General features: G+C 47.5%; 1 long non-coding RNA gene across 1 annotated transcript; it reads right to left on the bottom strand.

Moving 5' to 3' along the window:
- Positions 1-11,239: 11,239 nt before the first annotated feature.
- On the bottom strand, positions 11,240-18,699 carry LOC119383700 (uncharacterized). The gene is made up of 2 exons (XR_005181718.2): positions 18,552-18,699; positions 11,240-11,424 (listed from the first exon to the last, which is right to left on the bottom strand). It is a non-coding gene; the product is annotated as an uncharacterized LOC119383700 (long non-coding RNA).
- Positions 18,700-19,477: the final 778 nt, after the last annotated feature.

The raw sequence follows: 19,477 nt of genomic DNA on the forward strand, positions 1-19,477 counted from the left end.
AAATCTTGTCGCGTACGTCGTTAAACCCTTTCCACTAGACACGTGTGGCACATACCCGTTTACCACGGCCCGCGGTGTACGGGTATGCGCCACAGGTGATTGACAGTTTATATCTACCCAGGAACGGCGAGAACAGACATTGGTAGCTTAAATGCTAGAGCGTTAAGGAAAACCAACATAGGCAGCGTTGACTCAACGAATGGAAAGAATGAAAATTAGGATCCCGGCAGAAATCGAACCCAAGCATTCTGCGCGGCAATCAGGTATTCTACCACTGAGCCACGCCAGGTCTATAAACTGGTTTGGAAAAACAGCCTACGCGGGCGTAATATTGGTGCAACGTCAATTGTGGTTGTGGTGCTGGCTATGTAATTTTACAAGAAAGCAATAAACACTACATGATACTGCTACGATGTGTACTCCTACGATACAGCCGTCATATGAGATGAACGTCTGTAGTTCCAGTGTTGGCTCCGCTTTTATAGCAGTCTAATCAACATTACATTTGTATTCCTATGATTCAGCAAGCTATATTGAGGCATTGCTCGGCCCCGGAGGAATGCACTAACGAAAGTTAGGTACGTATGATATCCACACCACCGCACCGTAAACTGCACTTCGTCCACCAGAACGACGCAGTGTCCTCTTCATTTCTTACGAGGCTGAGCGATGGCCTCATGCTGACCGAGAATGATGCCAGATTGATTGACAGCCGCTTTGTAGACTAGGCTACGTAGGCTACATACGCCCAGGTAGTCTACGAATACGACAAACACCATCCACTGATGTTTGTCTATGTAGCACTATCCAGGCCTACCGGCCTCGACGGCCTATACCTCACCAACGCGAAGGGTGACGTCAAATTTCGACATCTTGCCAGCTCTGTCGACAGACAATTTGTCGACGAAATGACCGAGGCATCCACGAATTCCAACAGCTCTACTATACGACATACTTCACTACACATGGACCCCTCGTCACCACGATCACGACCGGATCCTATAAGAAGTCATGACCAGCTGCTGGTGCTCACTGATCACGGTGATGGTGCCCTTCTTCAAGAACTGTCAAGAACTTCTTGCACACATGCACACGGGTTTGTGAAACGTGCATGCGTTCTCGGGACACGTATACATATATAACCACTACATGTCAACTTACCGCTTCTGGTGTTGGTAATACCCACGTTGCCATTGGCAGCGTTACCCAACCGTAAACAGCTGGTTCTGTAACACATATGCGGCTCTTCAACATATATATGTGTGCGTATAAAATTCATACAAATCTTTAGTGTCATTTTGTAACCTGTCGCTCAGTAATAAAAAGTTACGCCACAGTCACCTACCCGCCGCATGCTTCGCATAACATCGACTCCCACGGTACGTGGGATCTGCCGAATATTTTCAACATCCGAATTCCCGCAATCTGAGCAACACCACATTCTAAAACATGTCGGCATTGTCGTTCCTATCAGCCGCCGCACGTTGATTCGTGCGCTCCGTGTGTGCACATGCGGAGCACGCTTAGGATTCAATATGGCGGAAATGCGCATGGCAGCCGCTAGATGGCAGCTGATTTTGTATAAGGTCTATAGCGCAGGCGTCATGTCAGTTCAAGGTCAATTTTGGTGGCAGTGTTGCCAATAGGATTTTGTAGCGAAGCAATGAACATTACGTATGTACTCCCCTGATACAGGCGTCAGGTCGGGTTAACGTAATGTGGGTTCTAGTGTTGGCTCCGCTTTTATAGCAGTCTAATAATTATTAACGTTATATTTGTATTCCTACGACCCAGCAAGCTATTTTCAAGCATTGATCAACCCCAGAGGAATACGCCAACGAAAGTTACCTATGAGATTCACATCATCACACCGTAGAGTGCACTTCGTTTCGATAACACAGACGTCTATGGTCAACGTGAGTGCTGAAAATACGTCAGACCTAAAGTTACAACTTAAACTTAAGTGTAGTCGGCGTGTTTGGTAAGACCATTGTGGCCACACAAATCCTCCATTTACGAAAACACGTCGATGCACGTCGTAACGCTTGACTCAAAGCCACAAGAAGGAGGAGGAGAAGGAAAGAAATGAATGAAAGGCAGGGAGGTTAACCAGACGCGCGTCCGGTTTGCTATCCTACACTGGGGGAAAGGGATGAAGGGATAAAAGAAAGAAAGAAGAGGGAAGAAGGCACTGTCAGGGTACATATGCGCCTGTCCATTGAATGCCTACAAGCGGTCGCTTAAACCGGTCGATTTTGAAAACAGTAGCAATGCTCGCGTGGCTTTGCTGGCCTGCTACGCGTATGGCCACGATCTGAGGATCTCTTCGGAAAACGGTCTGTCGTCTAGCTTGTTCAGCGCATTGCGCAGAACGTTTCGTTCGTTCACAAAACGTTCACAGAAGCACATGAGATGTTCTGTCGTTTCGTCGCTATTGCACGAGCCGCATCTGGAGGTGTCTGCCATTAGTAGGCGAAAAGAGTACACCTTCGTGAAAGCTACTCCTAACCACAGGCGGCACAGTGAAGTTGAATCATGGCCGGAGAGGTGCGATAGAACTTTGAATCCTCGATGGGTCTAGTTCATGTAGGCGACGGTTACAGACACTGGCGTCACTCAACCAAGTTTGAGACATTGTGTCAGCGAACGAGCGAAGGCACCTTGCAGTGTCTGTCCTCAACAAGGGTACTGGGGCTGTCTGGGCATCCTTGTGGGTGGACCGGGCAACATCATCAGTGAGGTTGTTACCAACAACACCACAATGTCCCGGCAGCCGTTGGAACACAACATCCTGTCCCTTCGATAAAACTTGGTTAAGAGCTTCTCTCATTTGATTTCCTAACTGCTCGTGCACCCTTCGCGTAATGCTGATTGCAGACTCTGGAGGGATGTCTTAGAGTTGCAAAAGAGAACCCACTTTTGAGGCTGGGCTTCCGCAATGTAAAGGATAGCAGCACGTAAGGCGCCAAGCTCTACTGCTATTGATGTCGTCCTGTGGGACACCCTGAAATTGACTGTCACTTGACAAGCCGGAATAACAACAACACCTGTGGAGCTGTTGGCTAAGACCGATCCATCGGTGTAAATGTGCGTCCTTTGGCCATGCTCCTCGTTGAGTAGCGACAATGTTGCCTGTCGTAGGGCCCCTGTCGAATGACGGCTCTTCTTTGCTATTCCCGGAATTGTGAGGCGTACCTGTGGTTGTTGTAGGTACCACGGAGGCGACAGTGGTCTTGCTGCTGGAGTAAAGCCCGACGGAAGGCATTCCCTATGAGTCGAAACAATCTTTTAAAACGTGGCTTGCGGTCTCTGAAGTGGCAATGCAGCAATATGGTGACCGGGAACTCGGCAGAGATGTATAATGTGAGCTCTTAAATTGTCAGTAGTGATGTATGTTGGAATCGAATGCTCTCTTGCGATGGTAATTGTCCCGTGAGTTGAGGTGCAGCGTGGTAATCCTAAGCACGTTCGTAGTGCCTGGCCTTGCAAACTTTTGAGGCTGCAGATGTTCCTCTTGCATGTACTGGCCAGCATCGGCAAGCTGTAACGTAAAAACCCGAGAAACAGTGATCTGTATAGCTGATCATGGAACGTATCGATGTGCCCCAAGTTTTTCCGCAGAGGAACCGCATTATGTGAAAGATGGAAATTTGTCTTCTCTTCAGGTAGGCGCAGTGGGCGCTCCACGAAAGGCCCCTGTCAATAATCACACCTAGGAAGCTATAGTGCTTCTGGTATGAGACATTTTGGTCGTTGATAATAACAGGGTATGGTATCATGGCCTTGCGTGTACACGCGACCAACGCGTATTTCTCGGTAGAGGCAGAAAGACACTGTTTGCGTAGATATGAGCAGGTTAAGGTGGAAGCCTGCTCGACTCTTGCACGCACTTGCAGACGGGTCGCAGCCGAAGACCAAAGGCAAATTTCTTCAGCATATACTGATGTGTGAGCTGTACTTGTCAAAAGCACATGAATGCTGGCCATCACAAGATTAAACAAAGTGGGGCTCAATACCCCACCCTGTGGGACGCCACGGGAATTATAGTGGTTGGCAGTGCGACCATCTTCTCCCTACACAAAGAAGGACCTTCTCGTCGAATAATCGCGGATCCACTGAAACATCCGACCGCCAATTCCGGCAGCCTCCAGTGACTCGAGGATCGCGTCATGTGTTACGTTGTCGTACGCCCTATCACATCGAGAAATAACGCCAGTGATATGCGCTTGAGGTACTTTTGCTGCTGGACAAAGGTTTTGAGGTCAATTACATTGACAACGGATGACCTGCCTCGCCGAAAACCCGTCATGCACTCTGGGTACACATTGTAGCACTCGAGATGCAGCATAGAACAACGAGCTAACTGCTTCTCATGAAGCCGATTCCCACAAGGCGTGAGATCTGCGGAATTTTTCGTTTCATGTTTTGTTCTTCCCTCTCCTTTCCCTTGCTGTCTCTCCGCGCTTTCGCATTCGCCAACCGCTCGCGCCATGTCAGCGCGGCGGCGTATACTGGCCAGCGCGTCCCACTACACTGCTGCCAGCGGCTGTTTTCCGGGAGTTGGTTGAACATCAGGACAAGCCTGAACACCATAGATTTCCGAACAGTGTTGCCCGGTAGCATGAATGACGGTCTCAAACTGCAGCCGCAAGCGAAACTTAAAGCCAAATAGTGTACGTATAGGTTCCGATTGTGAAAATAGGCATTTATACCCACTTACATGACCTTAGGCACAAACACCGAGATAGGCGTTTATAGGGACTAGAAAAGCACCATAAATACCGTTCATAAACTCTACTGATGATCATATATCAAAGTGGGGCGATACGAGCGCAAGGAACAAAGTAGGCATTTCCATAAAATCGGGTCTCTAGTGATAACACTACATTATAGGGCTGACGCGCTGGAGTTTTGAGTACTGTGGCGGAGCCTGGTGGCGTGCGCCGAAGTTGCTTGGGTAGTCAAAAATGGACGCCGACCGGCGAGTTACGCAGTTCTCAGTTGCTTTAAGCGTTTTACTTAATTTTGCGCCTAGTTTTCAGGCTCAAAAAGTGCTTAAAACGTACGCAGGAACATGTGCGCTATGCCTGCAGAGTCTGACATGTTTGACGAGCGATCCCTGCTTCAACAAACCGTGCCGAAAGCAGGTGGTCTGGGCGACGGCTCTGAGCAGCGCGCGGTCCCGAAGCGCGGTCGCCGCCGTTATTGTTGCGTGGTTAATTGCCTCGAACATGGGGGTAAGGATCCTAATGTGCGGTTTCACTGGTTCCCCTGAAAGCCGTACGAAGTGGAGCGACGGAACCGCTGGATACGTGCCGTCCGACGCGTGAAGTGAGTACGCGAGCAAAACGTGGTTTGCAACGTAACGTGCTGATTACTTTTCGTACGCGCGTGCACGGCCGTGGCTGCCGACGGCGATCACGAGGATATGCAGCCGGCATTTCGTGCGAAACGAGAAAAACGATGCCATGAGCACGGCCGCCGTGGCCATGAGTAACCCTGCGTATGTGCCTACGATTTTTCCGGCAGCTTACAGCCGGCTGCTTCCAGCGGCCGGCTGTAAACATTGCGCGCCGTCGCTTCTCGACCGCCACCGCACGCTGACAGAATTTGACGAATTCCCTAGAAGCAAATGTTGAAAATTACGACCGTGCATGGGGAAAAAGTGTGTTTGCGACTGAATGCGGCAGAAAACGGCACACGACGCGAATGCGCTCATTCGGGCCGCCGACGGATAGCCTTCGTCACTGCACCTTTCTTGATTCCGTTTCGTCGTGTAATGCAAATCATGTCGGCTTTCTTAACAGCAATCTTTTCGTTTATGCACTGTCGTTAATCGCGCGAGCATGCCTCGTAAAACTTAACTCGAGTTCAACGTCATATGAGATTCGCTGCACTTGCGAGTTGCAGCGCGCCGAAATGGTTCCTTCAATCTCCTGCACGTCGTAAACATACTTGACGTTGACGAGCTTCTTGCGTTTACGCAGATTGCTTGGCCTGAAGAACTCAGCCACGCCAGAAACTGGCCGAGATCCAAAGCGCAGCACAACCGACAGCGGCGGCTCCATTGCGCATCTGAGCTTAGTGCTGCATGCGGCCGCCTGTCTGACTACTCGAAACCAAAGAACTTGTCGTAGGGGGCGCTTTTTAGCACCGTTTTCGCAGCGCCGTCTGGGCAGCCAGTCAGGCCTATACGTACTAGGACGCATGCATAAAAGCTGACGCGTGTCGCCGACAGTCAGTTTTGGTATTACAGACGACCGGCGAATCTGATGGAGGCGATCGCTGCGCTGGGTTCCTGATTTCTTTTCTGTCTTGGCAAAACTTGGCCCAATGAAGTGCTTCACTCTTACTTGCTGGAGGTATGCTTGCTTCTGCGTCACAAGCACGTGACATCTGGTGGACATGCTCTTTGTTCATGTTCCCGACCCCTGCTTTAAGCAGCGAACCCCACCCAAGTCGCAAAGAAGGCACCGACAGCATTGATGACAGTCGAGCTAACTGTAGACTACAAGGACTACGACCGGAGTACGGACACCTGCCGAATAAGACAAGAACCATGACGACGAATCCAGCAGCCACCATGACGTCTGCTGTATCAACCACAACACTTGCGATGCAGAAGCCCTGGGAGCCACCAACGTTTCAAGGAACCACTTTTGAGGACCCAGAAGCTGGCTGCAAGCGAATCAGGCGATTCCTGCTTACACGTGAGAAGTCGACCAAAAGCTACCCCATGTCTATTTTTCTCCAGAGGACTCCGCTAGGACATAGTGCGAGAATAAGGTTCTACTATGACAGCGTGGGACAACTTCCGAACCGGCTTCCTACCCGTTTTCGCCAGCGTAGACCGCAAGGAAAAGGCAGCAGCTTTGCTTGAGACGCGGGTGCAGCTCCTAGATGAAGACCTAACTATTGTCACGCACGCTTCCTTTGCTGTTTGTGTAAATGGTCCGTTGCACGTGTGATCGCCCTCTTGCGCGGGCCACGCCAGAATTTTTGGCGCATTCCAGATTGTAGCAGATCATTTTGTCAAGATTGCGCACATGACGCGCATAGAAGGCTAGAAAGTCCGATGCATGATGTATAAAAGACGGCGCGTGCCAGCAATGATAAATTTTATCGACGGCCGACGCTCTGTTCGCCGTTATCAGTGTACGGTGTGTATTGCTGTTGTTTCACTTTCTGTTTCCCGGCCACAACTTCGGCCAAATAAAGAGGTTCAGCTCAGACACGCCGACTGCTGCCTTCGTCGACGTCACGACCCCGTGACATCTGGTGGAGGTGCTGTTCGTTCATGTTCCGGACGCCCCCGTCAAGCCGTGAACGCAGCCCAAGTCGCAAAGAAGACGTCGACGCCAACACCGACCAGCGAGCCAGCCGCAGACAACGAGGTCTAGCACCACAGTACGGGCTTCAACTCGATAAGGCTCGGAAGACAAAGGCCATGACCACGACGGCGGCCACGATGAAATTGTCATCGTCTGCAACAGTCGAGAACAACGCAGGGAGCTGCCAACGTTCCGCGGACCGTCATTTGAAGACCTGGAGAGGTGGCTCGAAGCGTACGACCGCGTCGCCGTCTTCAATACCTGTACCAGCGAGGACAAGATACAGCACGTCTACTTAGCGTTGGAAGAGGCCGCTCGGACCTGGTTCGAGAACCAAGTGCGAAACCAGACAACGTGGGACATTTTTCACACCAGGTTTCTCGCCACATTCAAGAGCGCCGTGCGCAAAGAGAGGGCCGAAGCTCTGCCGGAAACCCGTGTCCAGCACCCAAACGAGTCGTGGTGCTTTACACGGAAGTGATGAACCGACTGTTCCGTCATGCTGACCCTGACATGCCCGAGGAGAAGAAAGTTCGCTTCCTCATGCGAGGAGTCAAGCAGGAGCTGTTCGCGGGACTGATGAGGAACCCACCCAAGACCATCGAAGAATTCCTCTCAGAGGCAACAACCATCGCGAAGGCGCTCTAGATGCGCACCCGGCAGTACAATCGCCGCGTATTTCAAGACAACGCATCTGTTTATGCCCGCGGCTCCGACGACTGGCGCGAAACGATCCGAGCCATCGTGCGAGAGGAGCTGCGAAAGCTCACACCTTTTGCACATGCCGAAGTGACGTCGATCGCTGACAAAGTACGCGACGAAATCCAACAGTCACTGGGTGTTCCTCAGCCGGCACCGCCACAGCTGCAGGCAGTGAGCTATGCCGCTGCAGTGCGACTCAAGGCCCCCATTCCTCGCCCACGTCAAGGTGCCGCGCCACCTCAGCAGTTCCGCCACCAGGCACCACCGCCGCCACCACGGACGTCATACGGCCCGCCAGCCGGCCAACGATACATGGCATGAAGACCGACGTTTGGCGCGCCCTCGACCGCCATCCACTCTGCTATTATTGCGGAGAAGCTGGCCACACTTACCGCCGCTGCCAGAAGCGATATGGGACTGCGTGGGTTCGCCATTGACGCGCCGCATCTACAGCGGAGTGAAAGACCACGCGACATCGCCGACTACCTCGCAGGAACGCAGTGGACGCCTCGACAACCATTCCGTTTGCCGTCGCCAGGCCTCTATGCCTCACCGTAGCGCCGCCAGTAAACTGGCCCAACCCGTAGCTGGTCACCTAGCACGTATCCGGAAAACTAAGGGCAGCAACCGATGGAGGTGCGGTTGCTGTACGACGAAATACCGAAGATCCTCCGCCGTCGATGACGACGCCGCCACTCGGGAACACGACGCAAACCAGACTTAGCCGTGACGACGAAACCTCGGCGCCTGAAGAAGGCCTGTTGACGCGACGTAGAAGCAGCGGGACAAGCCGACCTAGCCGTGACCCGACGCCGCGACTTAAGCGCAATGCAAGACGATGGATTATCGACCTCGATGTACTACTATTCGACGGCCACAACGTCACCGCTCTCGTCGACACTGGAACCGACTATTCCGTCCTCAGTCGATCATTCGCCGCAAGGCTGAAAAAAGTTAGGACTGCTTGGCAAGGCCACGAAATCCGGACCGCTTGGGGCAATCTAATAACTCCGGCTAGAGTCTGCACCGCAAAAGTGACCATTAATAAGCGGACTGCGAGATTTGTAATCTTACAGCCTTGCTCCAGATGTGTGATACTTGGGATGGACTCACCGCTGTCAGTGTACGGTGTGTATTGCTGTTGTTTGACTTTCCGTTTCCCGGTCACAACTTCGGCCAAATAAAGAGTTTCATCTCAGACACGCCGACTGCCGCCTTCGTCGACGTCACGACCCCGTGACATCATTTTCGCAAAATAGATGACCCGACTGTTCCGCCGCACCAATCCTGACCTGCCCGAGGAGAAGAACGTGTTTCGTCGTGGGAGGATGAAAGGAATAGCTCTTCGCAGGGCCAATGCGAAACCACCCCAGACAGAACAAGTATATATCTCTGGTGCGACAGCTATTTAATACGTTTGACATGCGCACCCGCTAATACAATCGGTGCTTGATTACTGACAGCGCCGTTTTACACGCCCTTAGCTCCGAAGACCTGCGCGGAATCAAGTCGGGCAGGGGTCCGTATTCTGGTGGAAGACTTTGCCGTCTGCGGCTGGCTCGCTGGTTCGCGTCATTGTCCCCTTGAGTGGGTGGGCTTGGCTCACAGTTGGATAGGGGTGTTCGGTGCATGGACTGGGAAGCACCTCCACCAAATTTCACGGGATCATAACGTAGACGAAGGCAGCAGTCGGCATGTCCAAGATGAAACTGTATTTGGCCGAACTTGTGGCCCGGAAACGGAAAGTCAAACTGCAGCAATACACTGCACACTGTAGCGGCGAATAGACCATCGGCCTTCGATAATCTGATCATCGCTGGGATGCTCCATCTTTTATAGGTCATTCATTGAACTTTCCAGCCTTATCACTTGTGGTCGAGCAAGCTCTGGAATAATCTTGACTATTCGTGTCATGTGCGCAATCTTAACGAAATGATCTACTACAAACTGGAGTGCTACCAGATATTCTGGCGCGGCTTGCGCAAGACAGTAGTAACACGTGTAGGTGTTGGTGACATAAAACATAGATAGAAAGGAGTGGGTCTGGCAATAGCATAGCCATGCAGAATATCAAAGGGGTGGAAAAGGCAAGGGATGGTGAAGAGGAGTGACGTCAGAGTGAAGAGGAAGGAAATGATGAGCGGAGAGGGTAGCGCATGACATAGCCTTTTATAGTATAATTTAGGAAGGGAGCGGAAAGGAAAGTGAGTATGAGGACTGATGGTAGGGTGAGGAGGCTGGAAAGGAGGTGGTGAGAGGATTAACCATGGCATAACAATGTACAGTATAGCATAGCAAGAGTTGGGAGAATAAGTGAGGGTGACGGGGAGTTATGTGAGGGTTGGCAGGAGGGAAAGGAGGAAAAATGACATATCAAAAGAGATTAGGAAATAAGTAAAGATGAAAGAAAGAAGACTGATGTTCGCGTGAGAAGCAGGTAATGGAGGAGGTGAGATAGTAAAGGTTTAGTGTAACCATACGCAGTATAGCATAGTAAGTTGTGGGAAAGAGAAGTGAGGCAGTCATGTGAGGGTTAGGAGGAGAAAATAGATGAGAGGGGGCAATATAGAAAGACATACGGAAAAAAGGAAGGTAAAAGAAAGATGCAGAAAAAGTTAACGAAAGAGACATTAAGGAAAGAAGATGATGTTGAAGAATGACGAAAAAACTCGATCTTTGTTCCCCAGGTGGTGGCGCTTCCTTGCCAGTTTCAACGTTCACTCAGATTGCACTAGCGTGGAGCTCCAATGTTTTTCTTTCTTTCGTACTGTCAATCCTCTCTCTTTCTCTCTGTTTTTTCTATCTCTTTTTTGTCTCTGGTTCTTTCTATTTCTTTCTCTCTATGCATGCTCGTCCTCTCGCCCGACCGAGTTATTGCGTCCCACGCCGGAGAAGTCGGCGCATCGGGATAGCGCACTCCGTGTACACGTGTTCGGAGAGCGAAGCAGAAGATTATGAAGAGGACGAAGAGAGCGCGCCTGCCAAGTTATTGCGTTGCACGCGCTATAGGCGCAGCTATGCCAGGTGGTCGCAAGGCGACGCACAGTGGCGTCATCGCTCGGCGTAGTTTCTTGCACACACTGGAAGCCGAATATGGGGGTTAAGGAGCTCCGCTGTTAAAACTAAAATTACTTTAGTTAGTCATTGATATTGCAAATTGTTTTGCTGTGCACACGATTTTCACACAATGAGCAAGAGCAAGAAGAGTGTCTTGTGCACGTTTCTTTAAAAACAAGGCTTCGATCAGCATGTTTGCAAGTTATAACAGTGTCTTCTCAGCGAGTCACATAGACGCAGCACTTCAAGGGTCGGGGGCACCTGGCTCGGGTATTTTCCAATGAGCAGACACGCTTGCAGGTTCCTCCAGCCAATGAGCAGTCATTCATTTTCCCTGCGTTATAAATAAATCAACATTATTACCCATGAAGAACATAAAATAATCGACGACTAATGAGCAATTCATTCTAAGATGCGACGTGACTAAGGAAAATTCAGTATAGGTTGTTTTTACAAGTCCATCGTTGTTCACAAACTTAATAAACTTACTGCTTACAAGATAAGTATGCAGTAACTATCAGTCACAACTAAAAGAATCTACACTGTGGACGTTCTTTTCAGATGATGCTAAAACATTTGTGTCAGAGAATGGTTCGCAAAAAATGGGCCGAACAATCAGTGGGTCGTGTTCAGGAAAGAAATATAAGAGTGGTAAAATGTACTTACCAATCGCACCCAACTGGAAGCAATAGTGCGAGAGAACATTTATACCCACTTAGGAGAACGGAAGCTGTACCTTTGACTGTAGAATGAGTATAAGGGTAGAGATCGCGTAGTGAACTGCAATAGCGCAATGACTGATGGAACAAGTACTGCCATCATGATTTCACAAAACGCATTTTTGTTGGTTCGCGCTGGTCGAGCTAGACTCTCACTCTAGTGTTTTTTCTGGTGAGATTGAGAGCATGTGTCGCTAAGTCACGGCTTGAGCATGTAGTTATCGCCTGGTGACCAAATGGACCTCGACTGGCTAAAACGACGTCATTTACGTAAGATTCACGTTTTTATCGTGAGCGCTGAAGCTGGCGAAAGCAATATATTCATGAGGCAAATATTTCCAGTGAGGTCCAAACAGAAGTCTCCCATACATACCGAGCGCTTGTATTTCGCTAGCATGTGCCTATATCTGGCCGTGAAGCAAGTAAAATGGACGATATCCGCTTCAGCCAGACTGTGTAGAGTGGTACACATCAAATGTAAAGAATTTTCACGCGTCGCGTGGCACTTCGACCGGCTTTAAACAGAATTTGCACATTTTTGCACTATTCCCGAATGGAAAAATAGCGCAATTTACATAATTGTGCTGCGCATTGATGCAGAGGATCACCTTGCTGAAGACACTCCCATGCTATACAACATGTACGACCTTCCACGTTTCAAGAGGCTCACCAAATTTGAAGTATTTGTTTGCTCGAAGTGCATACAACAAGGAATAAATTGTGCGTGCAGTTAGAGCCTAACATTTGAATCTCTTTATACAGGAATGCAACATGACTGTCTCCCGAATGAAAAGATATTGAATCACACGCTAATTACAATCAATCACTGCAACTTCCAGAGAAAACCATGAGAAGTCTTTACATTCTTGAGATGCAGTATAGACTCCCTTAGAATAATGGTGTACAAATTTGATACATTTGCGGATTGTACATCACAATTCACGCATGAAGTGCATATTCTGAGAAAGCAGAATTTAAAGCTTTTTAAGCAATGGTGAGAGAGTCGTACGTCATTCCCAATATAAGCAAAACTCTTTTTGTGCGGTCAAAGCTTCATGGAAAAGCCATTATTGCATATTTAACATGTTATAATGAAGTTACGCTGAGTTATTCATTTATTCAAATAAATAATTAATTTTAATTAGGAGTAATTAAGTTATGACCGAAATAAAATTTCACCCTTTTTTTTCTTAAAATGAACCCTACAAGAAGAGTAAATATGGTGAGTGTTTTTTCACAATTTTTCTGAAGGCGCAACACCTTTTGGGCACAGGCCTCAGCGTGTGAAATTCAAAGGTAGTTGTCAGCGAAACCAAAACAGCGTAGCATTACAGTTCTATTTGCCTCACGAGGGTTGGCAAAATGGCCATGAAAAGGTGACTTCACAGCTTCGCTATAACTTACTGTGGGGACCTCAGCAATTGTGGGTTAAAAACTACAAACGTATTTTGCTGTGGCAGGACCAAGCTCAAACTGTTTGGCGTTCGAAGCTTTCATACGGTTGACGTTGCTGACGTCTCTTGCTTGGCGACACCGAGGCTTTGTAGCTATAACCACAGAGAGCCGCGCGGCTTCTTGCAGAATTTATACTGAGGTCTCTTCAGCGTAGGGTCATCGCTTTCGCCCTCGTACGTGGTACCTACACAAATTGTGCACTGCGCTTAACTGCTTTAGCGGTGTACGCGTAAACTTCCTGTTGAATGCAAACTTCGCTGTTACCAGTTCTATTCAGAATGTACGATCGCACGATTCAAGAGGATAACGGAAAAAAATATCACCAGCCAACTCTTGTAGAGCTTCAGTATGTTGCGCTAGTATCTTGTTACTTTAGTATATTTAGTATAATATATTTTAGTATATTGTGCCAGTAGCATTGCAAACAATCTTCTTGCCGCCACGGTAGCCGAGTGTTTAAGGTGTGCGACTGCTGAGCCGAAAGTCGTGGATTCAAGCTCGGCCGCGGCAGTCGGACTTCGATGAACGCGAAATAGATCATATCGGATACAGCAGCACCTGTATATAAAGAAACTTTATCTTGGCTTGCCAGGCCACGGTAATGCCGCTATGTTCTAATGAGCTTTTGTCACGCCATATATGTTTGCGCGCGCACTTCGGCTCAGTAAAGGGCGTTGTCCTGAAGCCCAACGAGTCGGCCCACACAGCGGCGCGCTCGCTCACCGAACGTGATGCTCTCGACATGGGCGACGGCTCTAGCGCCGACGACGCGGGACATAAAGACAGTGCAACCACACATAACGAGATTACCAAGCATTACTACAAGGTGATGAGGGCTTTCCTGCTCCCACATTCAATACTCAATAAAGCACAGCCAGTCTCGTTGCGCTTGCTTAAACCTTTCGGTACCTGTCATTAGCGTATACTTAAGTGAAATCTAGCCCCACCAATTACCCGGCGCCGCCTGCACCGATTGCGGGCAGGGCAAAACTTAGCACACATGCCCTGCGAGTGCGGGTCACTCAGCCGCACTTACCGCAAGGCCGAGAGGGATGCGCTTCTGCGCAGCCCAAACTTTCAAGGCAAAAATCCTGTCCGTCCAGTGCTCCCACGATAGGGCCGTTAGGCTGCACCTGTCAGTTCCCACATGAGAGTAGCCGGCTGGCGTGGGGAAACCTTCCCATCTACACTGGACTCTAGTAAACGTGTAATCTCTCTCTCGTCGCGCGGTTCTTTTCATGCCTCGGCCGACTATTCCTCGATGTCACCACATTGAACTCATACGTTCATCGTACATCTGTTGCTAATGCACTGTCACTATTGCAAGGTGCAGAATCAGTCGATATTTCTCAGCTGAAGTTATGCCACCTTCTCAAGTATCATATCGGGGTTTCGGCGCGTAAAAGTTCAAATATTATTATATTACTCTCTACCAATCGATGATAGGCGCTGTTATTTCCTATTAACATCGTGACCACTGCGTCAGTGTTAAGTGATCGCCATCAGGTCATGTCGGCGATACAGGTCAACTTTCATTAGAAATTTTTGGATGTGGGCGCTAAAAGAAAAGGACAAAGGGAAGAAGGACACACGCACTGGCGCTACTGACAACAAAAAACGTTTATTTTTCATAAGCCTATTTATATACCTATTTTTGCACACGACATTCACGTGACCACTAGCATATAACATGAAAAACCAGCAGTACAATCAACAACATGACAGGGTGCGCCTTTCATGTTGTTGCAGTAAAATCAACGACATGCGCCCACATCCAAGAACCATGACAGACCAAGAAGCCCCCATCGCTACCCTCGTCAATTTCATTAGAAAGTTAGCCGGTGCATTTAGCCGACGCAACTGCATTCTCATAATGATGTCATGCCATTCTAAGCAATGTTGCGTCGCCATTACGTTGTGTCACTACACTGATTCAAATAAGGCAGAAGGTCAGGGTAAAATGGAAGCTTGACGAGGTGAAACATTCTCGAACAGAATGTGTAGGTTCAGCTGGAGCCAACGTGTCGACCTTTGTGCGTGTATGTCTATCCCTCGTACGCTCATCCTCTAGCAAAACACAAGAGGAGGAGAAGGAACTGCACAAGGACACTGACACTCTTCTCGATCTGGCCGGACTACAGCCTAACTATTCAGCTGTCCCATTTATTCGCAGGAACATCAAGTACCGAATCAATAATGAATTTAAACAGACAGACCCAAGAACACACTCGAACGGTTCTTATGAACTAGAACAACACGCTCCACATGCTACAACTAGCTGCAACACACGTCCCACCGTAGTTCGGACGCAGGAACCATATACGAAGACGGTCGACGTGGAACCAACACAACCAACAAAACATACATAACAAGTAGAGACGGCACATACTTCTAACTTCTTCACGCAGACACCAACATACGCTAGAAAACAATCAGATACACAAATAGACATCGCATCACACCTCACCGCCGACACAAATAGTATTAAGGAAACACAATCTGAAAACGTTACTCGCCGGAGGTCTAGCCGACTCAAACACAAATGACTAACACACGCCAAGGGCAGTACAGGCAACAGTAAACCTTCTTTCCTTCAGTGATGTAAAGTCGCCACAAAATAAGTTACAGAATTCATTTAATGAAATACTCTACCAATGATAAAAAAGGGAAATTCTTAAAAGTTTTAAAGGTGAAATATCCTCTGTGCATCCCACCACCTAGCTTATTTGCAAATGGAACAGTATCTTAGACAGCGCCTCTTTGTCCTTAATAGAGATAATGAAATACCATTAGGGAAATCAGCCTAATTTCATAACCAACCAACTTAATAGCATTATATTATCTGGGCAGGAAACTGAACAACTTGCCCAATTTGTACAGCGTAGAGAACATAAATTGGTAATCAAAAAGTAGCGCGAAAACTATCATACTAGGTATTGTGCCCTGGATAGTTTTATGAACACTTCAGAAAGCTCCGTCACCCCAGACCAGGAACCAGAACACAGTAGTGAGGTGGTAGACATATCCCAGAGCTTAAGTCTAGTCGAAATTGGTGTGCTAAGACATGGGCAACACGTAAAACTTGCCTCAAGGGAAATTGTGTGCACAAGCAGACAGAGTCGAAAGCCCAAGAACTTCATCTATGCAGAGCATGGCATCATGAAACTTCTCGCAAACAGAAAAGACATTATTACGTATAGAACCTGCCGGCAAGGGTGGTAATATAATAATTTGGCCTATAGAAGAATCTAAAAACAAGGCTGTCAGGCAACTCCGTAAAAAGAACTATGGAAAAATAAGCTCTGACCCGATTCAAGAATATGGTGAGAACATACTAAACATGATAACGCATTTTCTAACCAAGAATACAGCGACACATTTCGAGCATCACTTCTTGATGCCTAAAAATGAGCAAGCAGGTCGCCTCTACCTGCTGTGAAATATTTATAAGCTTTCAATAGACCAATTACTTGTCGCACAAACCTCAGGCATAACCTATAGTATCCAACAATAACACACTAACTGAGCCGATACAAAAATTTTTCAATCAACATTTATCGAAGATATCATCCCCTTTTCTATACTTCGCTCAAGATGCACTCCATTTCCTTCGAAATATAGTTTCCATAGAGGAAACAAACACTCTCGGACCATGTAATTCTAGAAACGTTAGATGTCTGCTTCTTCTACACGAATATACCTTTTACTGAAGGCACTGAAGTGGTTTTAAGTCACTCATAGAAAGCAAGGAAATGCGTAATGTATATCATTACTAATACCTGTCGCTGCTACATAGACGGCATACTTATTATGTGGGAACATGGCATAAGTCACTACACATATTAAGTGTCCATTTCAACATGTTTAACCCTAGTAATATAATAATTATGAACCATTCTTCCGGTGGCATTAAATTGCCAAACATGAAATTATTGATTGAGAGAGCAAAATTAAATACGACGCTGTACATAAAACCAATAGATATATGCAAGCGACAGGCGCTTATAAGCAAGCGATGGCGATGCAGAAACTGCATCGCCGAAATAGAGACTTCTTATCGAGAACATGTTAGTGCATGCAAACGTGAACTCTTGCTCTGCTGCCCACATGACACCTTGTTCTCGTCCATCATGTAAGACTTGCAAGTACCCTCGAATTGCCGATATAGTTAGAAACACTATGAATGATTTCCTCCATACTATAAAATCTACTTTTACTTGCACTAGTTCAAACGGTGTTACATGCTCTAATATTCACATTGTGACAAATAGTACATTGGCAAAACAGGACAGCCTCTTATTAGAAACTTCTAAAAGCAGTGGCACATCATTTTAATGTGGCAGGTCGCAATCTCGATGATGTCAAATTTTACATACTTCAGTCAAACTTCCGGTCGCCAAGAGACGAAAAATATAAAGGTCACACCTTATCCAGAAGTTTCTTGCAGACAAGCCAATAGGTATGAACATTTCAAAGAGGGTTATTAGATCCATCCGATATGGTAGATACAAAACGAAAACCAGTGAGTATAAGCATTCTTCTAAGAATTTTCATCGTCCTTATCGCCGGGCAATTATCAATGTCATGCGGTGCTTACATTTGAGAACTATGATTCATCGAAATACCCACCTTCACTTCTACCCTTTCGGCACGAACACCCCGCTCGCATTTATTACTTATTCCTTTCTCTTTCTTTTCACTCATTCGATTCGGCACGCCGGCCTTTCATTCACCCGCACCACTTCAACCAATTTCGCACTTGCCTTCTCTTCTGTTTTAGTTGGGGGAGAGGTTACAAGACGTACACGTGCAGGTGCTAAGAAATGCCGTAAGTGAGGCTCTCACTCCTTTGCATGGAATTAATTGATTCCCACGATGCATGTGATCTCTAGGGTTTCTTTGTTTGCATTTATTCAGCAGTGTATATTCCGACATTTTCAATATTCAATAGATAGCTGATATGGTCCATCTTGCGACTCTACAGACGTATTGATTAAATGCATCCAGAAGAATCTTGCGCTCTCATCGCGTCATGCACTTACATGCTTTAGAGGCAGAAAAAAAAGAGAGGTAAACGACACAGGAATTTGGAAGTGGTGAGGAGCTGCACCAATGTTGCCCGTACATTTGAAGTGCATATGCTTACTGAAGACAATCAAATACCCGTAGATAATCTATACAGTTATTTACTTATATGAAAACTTTCTCCATAGTGGCTTTGTTTCACTTCAAGTTGTCAATAATGATGCTTCGTGTGTTACATATAAAGATAATGAATGCGCCATACTCAGATTGCAGCAGACAGACGGGAACTTGCAGCCACTATAACATGTAAGGCACTTTAGAGGACATTCCCTGAAGGGCATGCAGCCGTAGCCACTGCCAAAAGGGCACGTTTTCCGTATGCATCCAGCTGTAAAAAAAACATGTAAGGAAAATACTTGATAAATCTTTGTGGCGAACCTATGTGATATATTTTATTAAAAAAATGAGTTTTTTTCAAAGTGTCAGAATGTATTTCGTAAAAGAGACAGTGGCGAGAGGCCGTCGTGCTCAGTGGAAATATGTTCTGGCTGATCCAGCGCACTGCCCCGTTTCATATTGCTCGATGAAGTCAGTCAGGAGATGCCTGAGATGCCTATGCCGCGTACATTACTTTGAGACAAGCGTTACAAGGCGGATCAAACTGTTCATATAAATTGAAATATTTTGGAGTGATTCAAATCTAACGACACGTCCAATTAACTATAACGGCTAAAAAGTAGGTTATAGATCAAAGTAAATTCGGCAGTGACGTTCGTGGGCAGGTGTCGACTTCATCATGGAGAGAAGCAGGCTACGGTGCACCGCCGTGCATATCAAGAGCAGCGTTCGTTGGCGCATTTCCGTGAGGTCTAGCAAATCGAGATTATCAGTTTCCACGTCACAAGCTAAACAAGAAGTTATACATTACCCCACTAGGCCAGTTTTTTTATCTCCGTCCGCCCGGCCACGATGGAAATGCATAACCTCCGCAACGAGATTTGCTGACTACCGAGCAAAGGCACTAGGCCGGGTCCGATCACATCGCCGTGATCAAGATACTTAGCCTGCTCAATACCACACATACCTACGACGTGCTCTTTATGCGGACGGTATGACGTTAAATACGATGTCCCCAAACATCGAAATGTCTGAAACATGTCTAAAGGAAGCAATTCAGAAATACCATTG

Source organism: Rhipicephalus sanguineus, chromosome 2 (assembly GCF_013339695.2).
Source record: "Rhipicephalus sanguineus isolate Rsan-2018 chromosome 2, BIME_Rsan_1.4, whole genome shotgun sequence".
Lineage (NCBI taxonomy): Eukaryota > Metazoa > Arthropoda > Arachnida > Ixodida > Ixodidae > Rhipicephalus > Rhipicephalus sanguineus.